Here is a 6,666-nt window from a genome sequence, read left to right as displayed (position 1 = left end):
AGCCTGTCCCTGTTAACGGTTAAGGATGATGCATCTTAACCATTACTTTTTGCAGGTTTACCGTGACCCAATTTAATTTTAGGGGACAGAGCCATTCAGGCATCCTGTTCCATTGACCTCCTACTAGACTCAGTTCCTTAGTTGAGTGTGTGAGTGTGTGTGTGTGTGTGTGCGCGCGCACATTGGGTGGTGGGAGCGTGGGAGCTGGGGGTTAAAATGTAGAGACCGCCTTCCCCACGGTGTTACCCAAAGAAATAACCTCTCACTCTTTGCAATCAAAGCAGAAGCTGGTCTGAGTCTTGTGTCTGGGTTTGGTTCCTTTTCCAAGACCAGAGGCTGTTTCTAAATTAGACTCTAACTTACTGGCCAGCAAATAGCACAAAACAAAACAACTTTTTTGATGACTTAAGTGTAAATAAGTCAGAGGCAGAGAGATTAACTTTCCCCTCAAATACACAGGGGTTAAAAAAAATTATAGTCTCCAGAGAGGCTGGCTCCTTGAGGACTGAGTTTTTGCCAAGTCAGCACATTCAGGAAAGAGTTTGTGACTCTCTGCAAACCCCAAGCGCCACTGGCCTCCTTGCCTTAGCTACTTGCTGAACCCAGGAGGAGTTCATCTTCCTAAATCCTCACTGTCTGTCACAACCAAGAGCCCATTTCTGTGCAAATGATTCATTGTTATAACTTGTGCCACCTCTTCACAGACTCAGGGACTTTTCTTTTTTTTTTTTTTTTTTTACCGTACGCGGGCCTCTCACTGTTGTGGCCTCTCCCGTTGCGGAGCACAGGCTCCAGACGCACAGGCTCAGCGGCCATGGCTCACGAGCCCAGCCACTCCGCGGCATGTGGGATCTTCCCGGACCGGGGCATGAACCCGTGTCCCCTGCATCGGCAGGCAGACTCTCAGCCACTGCGCCACCAGGGAAGCCCGGGACTTTTCATTTTTTACATCAATTCCTGTGTAGTATTTCAACAAGTCCCTTTTTCTCCCCTGCCTCCCTCCTGCGCCTCCACCATCTCTCTGCCAGCAGATTCAAAACAGGAGTTCGCGACAGGGCTTTCTTTGAGTCTAACCCCGAATCTCACTTTGCCTTTGGCCGTATATTTCTGACAGGTGCACAGCAGGCAAGAGAAATGACAGCATCATGCAGAATGCAAGCGAACACAGTACTGTGCATCATCATATTTTCTGCTGGTGTCCCTTTGGGTTACCATGAAATCACCTATTGGGACAATTTTTGTTCTTTTACTGAAACAAAGGAGTCACTGTGGACATCATTCATCCCCCAATTCCACGTTTAAGAACACAAAAATTAGAAAAGGATCAGAATGATTTTGACTATCTATATTCCTTCCATTCCAAGGTTTGGGGTAACAATGTATCCCCCACTGTAGGGTGGCTACAGAAGTGACAGGGCGGGAAGTCCATCGAGGTGTCCCTGAATATTAGCCACAGAGGGTAGCGGGACCGCTTTTAGAAGGAGCACACCAGCTGATCGCTGTGAACACAGCACAAAGTGGACACAGTTTACTCAATTGCAGGCAATTCTAGTTCCAAGGTGGGTGAAATGAACAACCTAGAGCCGGGAAAATAAACCTCTTCTCTTTGTATCTTAAAACCAGTGAATACGGTTTCCAAACCTGAGCCACTGGCCCTTGCCAATTCCTTGGCGTTTGGCATGGGTTTTAATGGGCACCAGAGTGTAGTTGTCTCTTACAAGCTTTTTGCAGGGTATCCAGATGATGCCTCAGGAGAACTCCCCTTGTAAAACCTATGGCGTCCCCACCTGCAACATTCCAGAGAGCGTGTCCACTCAGACGCTTTTCGTTCAGTGGCTCCTGGAAGACTGTTAGATCTGAGTGTGGAACAAATTCCAGGGACCATGCACATCAACTTGTCAGATGTTCTGCTGGGTTGGTGGCATACTCTGGCATAGAACCGTGCCCATTTAATGGCCTGTGTGCAGTTCATGAACTGCAGATTCCGAAGTGCAGCCTGCTCTGACACGGAGCAGCCCGCAGGGAAGCCACGGTAAAGTTGAACAGCAGATGGAAAACTCCACCGAACCTTTTATTGGCCATATGTCACTTCTGAGTGTTGGCCAACAAACTAAATTTGCAGCTAATATATAATGATTTAAACAGCAGAAAGAGCAGCTGCACTTTGATTTCTGATGCCTTTCCTCCAGGCTTCCCCAGCTCACTGGAGTTTCTTGAGCTACTTTCCTTAACCCTGCGCGAGCGCTCTGAATCTTCACCAGGTAGCACCACCTTCGGAGCTATGCTGTTGGCTGCATCCAGCTTAGCTGGTGTATCCCACTGCTCTTCCTTCCTTGCGGGCAGTTTTCTGACTTTTTTGTGATGATGATTATTTTTTTAATTTCGTAAGAAAATGCTACAAGACTCAAGTATTTTTATACTTCTGCCTGCTTGGCCGTTTCTCTTCTTTTCTCAAGTCCCTCTGGTTACAGGGCCCATCGCGTTCTCTTTTGGAGTGCCTAGGCTGGTCATCCGCTGAGGCTGCAGGGCTAGTCCTTGGAGTAGACTGTGGGAGGGCAGCTCGTTCTGATTTATGAGGACATGACCTGGGATGGAGCTTCTCTGCAAAAATTCAGCTCTCTTACTGTCAGAATCATCTAGAAGGAAATGATGGATAGCAGGAATAAGGAGAACAGGCCACCTCTCTGGGTCTTCTGCCCCATGCAGTGGAAGTGCCAAGTCTCTACTGCCAGCCGTGGACATGCTAAGCTGGCTTAGTGCTTGAAGCCTCACGGAAGAAGAGGCTCCTAGTTGTAAGTTGAGGGTTATACAGTTGTTTCTGGGGTCAGGGTGCTGGAAACTGACAGGAAAGGAGTGGGAGAACAATACCAATTTAAACTTCCATGACTGCCACCCACTAACCCAATAACTCCATTTAGGAACATAAGATTGCTGAAGCTGTACGACCATAAAATGGCTCTATAGTTGTCACTCTAATGGACTTCAACTCAGGTCTCTATATTAATTCCTGCAAAACTCAGCCACCTCCCTAATGTTATTCGAGAGACTTTGAATAGCACTGTGAATAAAAATTATAACAGACTACATCAAACTCAATGATTTCTATAACATCTGGAGCAAGGCACATTAAATGGGGAGTAAAATGCACATTCATCATGGGTGTTTGGATTTGTTTTCTATTTTTACAGAGAGAGGAAGTAAGAAATATCTTTCCTATAGGGATTTTTAGTTATCTGTTCCTGTGCTAAACTGGACACCTAACAGAAGAATTATAGCCTTGATTTCTGTGTTTATAGGTTGATTCTCTTTTTACGTCTGATTAAGACGTTGTCCTGTAGGAACTTCACTTTGGGGAATTCATTCTACAGAAAGAACCGCTGTGTGAAACAACATGTGTACATGGTTAACCATCCTAGCGTTATTTATGGAAGTGGGAGATTGGAAACAACCCAAATGTTCATAACTGGTGAACAGATTAAATTATAATATATCCACACACTGGAATGCAGCTGTATAAAAGAACGAAGATACTCTGTACATACAGAGATGGAAAGAACTCCAGGATGCTTGTTAGGAAAAGTCAGATACAGAATACAGTGTACAAAGTGAACTGCATTTTAATCCATGTAATATTTGTATATGCGTAAAGAAAGTTTAGAAGAGTACATGAGAAAGTAGGCTACTGGGAGAGCGAGAACAGAGCTCATAGGAGGGAATAAACCACTCATTTATTTATTTTAATTGAATATATTTGACATATAACATTGTGTAACTTTAAAGTGTACAAAATGTTGCTTTGATACATTAATACATTGTAATATGGTTGTCATTGTATCGACAGTTATCACAATACATAATTATAGGACACTATTGTTGTCTGTATTCATTCTACAGTACATTAGATAACTATGGCTTATCTACTACTCCTTGCAAGTTTGTACCCTTAAGCAACATCAATTTTATCCCCCCACTCTCCAGTAACCACCACTTTACTCTCTATTTTTCATGAGTTTGACTATTAGATTCTGCATCTAAGCTATACCGTACAGTACTTGTCTTTCTCTAACTCACCTCACTTAGCATAATGTGCTCAGGGTCGAAATGGCAGGATATCCTCCTCTCTCGTGGCTTAAGAATATGCCATTTTATATATATCTCACATCTTTTTTATCCATCCATCCATTGATAAGCATTTCGGTTGTTTCCATATCTTGGCTATCGTGAAAAATGTTGCAATAAACATGAAAGTGCATATATTTCTTTGAAATCCTGTTTTCATTTCTTCTGGGTATATATAACCAGCAGCCACTCACTTCTTAATCTCTTGGAATCTGGCTTTTGTATCCACTGTTCTGAAGGACATTTTCCTTACTGACTCCCCTATAATGTCCTAAATGCCAAGCTCTCAACCTCCTTGATGTCACTGCCCACTCTTCCAGAACGAAGTAACTCCAGTGTAGTTGAATCAGAGATTCTGCCACTCCTTAGATTTGTGTGCATGGGAATGCCACTCAACCTTTATGAACCTCAGCAGATACACAGAGGAAAGAAGGAGGCAGCTAGTATTTCCGAGTGCTGGCTATCTTTTAAAAGAAGTATCTTTCTTTAATCATTACAATGGCATTATGAGGTAGGCACTATTATAATATTATCTCCATTTCACAGATAAGGAAATTGAGGCTCAGAGAGCTTAACTGACTTGCCTCAAGCCATATAACTCCTAGGTGATGGAGGCAAGATTTGAACCTCAGATGACTAGCCTCTTATACAAGCTTATGAGAGCACTTTGTGAAGGCAGGTACAGCAGTGCTTTCCTTCACCACTGTCTTCTCTTCTCTCCGACTCTCTGGACTATTTCTTTCACTCTAGCTGCTCCTCATTTCCCGATTCCTTTGCTGGCTCTTCTTTCTTCTTCTCCTCAAACAAGATTGTCTCCAAGGTCCTGCCCTCATCTTCCTCTCTCTAGCTAATCCCACTTCCCAGAAGAGTTTTGACTCTCACCCTATGGGTTCACCTTCCAGACATTTATTTCCACTTGCTTGATGGACGTTTCCACCTGGACATCTTGCTGGACCCCAAGGGCCAGTATTTCCCAAACCATATATATAATCTTTCTGTTCACAATCTGATTCTTCTCCTTCTTATCCTTTTCTGAGAATACTATCCCCAACCTCATCATTCCTTAAGCTCAAAACCTTAGAGAAGTCTTTGATTCTTTTTTTTCTCCCTGGCTTCCAGTTTCTAATAAGGAAAAAATTCTGCTGTTTTGACTTCGACTGCCTTCATAAAACTCAGTCCTGCATTAAATCTTGCCTGAGGAGTGCTCTTTCACCTGACCATCCCACTTCCAGTTTTGTTCCTCTCCCAACTAGCTAACTATCTGACAAATGATCTTCCTATAGTATGACACCCAAAAGACCTATGTGAGGGAAACTTTCAAATGCTAATGAGAGACACACACACATAAAAAGACTTCATAAAGAAGGAAATAGTTGTCCTTGGGAGAAGGAGCATGACACCCCATGGGCACCTCAAAACCGTATTCACAAGAGTCTGGATTTGGAAAGAAAAGGACAATGTAAAACTTTACCTTCCTTTCTCAACCTGGTAATGCAGAGATCTTGGAGAGCTGACCCTAAAACATAGGTGTAGAGAGACCTTCAAGATGGCGGAGGAGTAAGACGTGGAGATCACCTTCCTCCCCACGGATACATCAGAAATACATCTACACGTGGAACTACTCCTACAGAACACCTACTGAACGCTGGCAGAAGACCTCAGACCTCCCAAAAGATACATACTTTTTTTTTCCTTTTTCTCTTTTTATGAGTGTGTACGTGTATGCTTCTTTGTGTGATTTTGTCTGTATAGCTTTGCTTTTACCATTTGTCCTAGGGTTCTGTCTGTCCATATTTTTTGTTTGTTTGTTTTAGTATAGTTTTAGTGCTTGTTATCATTGGATCATTGGTGGATTTATTTTTTGGTTTGGTTGCTCTCTTCTTTCTTTTTTTATTACTTTTTAATTTTTAATAATCTTTATTTTAATAACTTTATTTTCCTTTCTTTCCTTCTCTCCCTCCCTCCCTCCCTCCCTCTCTCCCTCCCTCTCTCTCTCTTTCTCTCTCTCTCCCCCTTTTCTTCTGAGCCATGTGGCTGAAGGGTCTTGGTGCTCTGGCCGGGTGTCAGGCCTGAGCCTCTGAGGTGGGAGAGCTGAGTTCAGGACATTGGTCCACCAGAGACCTCCCAGCTCCATGTAATATCAAATGGCGAAAATCTCCCAGAGATCGCCATCTCAACACTAAGACCCAGCTCCACTCAACGACCAGCAAGCTACAGTACTGGACACCCTATGCCAGACAACTAGCAAGACAGAACACAACCCCACCCATCAGCAGAGAGGCTGCCTAAAATCATAATAAGGTCACAGGTACCCCAAAACATACTACTGGGTGCGGTCCTGCCCACCAGAAAGACAAGGTCCAGCCTCATCCACCAGAACACAGGCACTAGTCCCCTCCACCAGGAAGCCTACACAACCCACTAAATCAACCTTACCCACTGGGAGCAGACACCAAAAACAACAGGAACTACGCACCTGCAGCCTGCGAAAAGGAGACCCCAAACACAGTAAGCTAAGCAAAATGAGAAGATAGAGAAACACATAGC

Source organism: Stenella coeruleoalba (assembly GCF_951394435.1).
Source record: "Stenella coeruleoalba genome assembly, chromosome: 2".
Lineage (NCBI taxonomy): Eukaryota > Metazoa > Chordata > Mammalia > Artiodactyla > Delphinidae > Stenella > Stenella coeruleoalba.
This window is presented reverse-complemented; position numbering follows the sequence as displayed.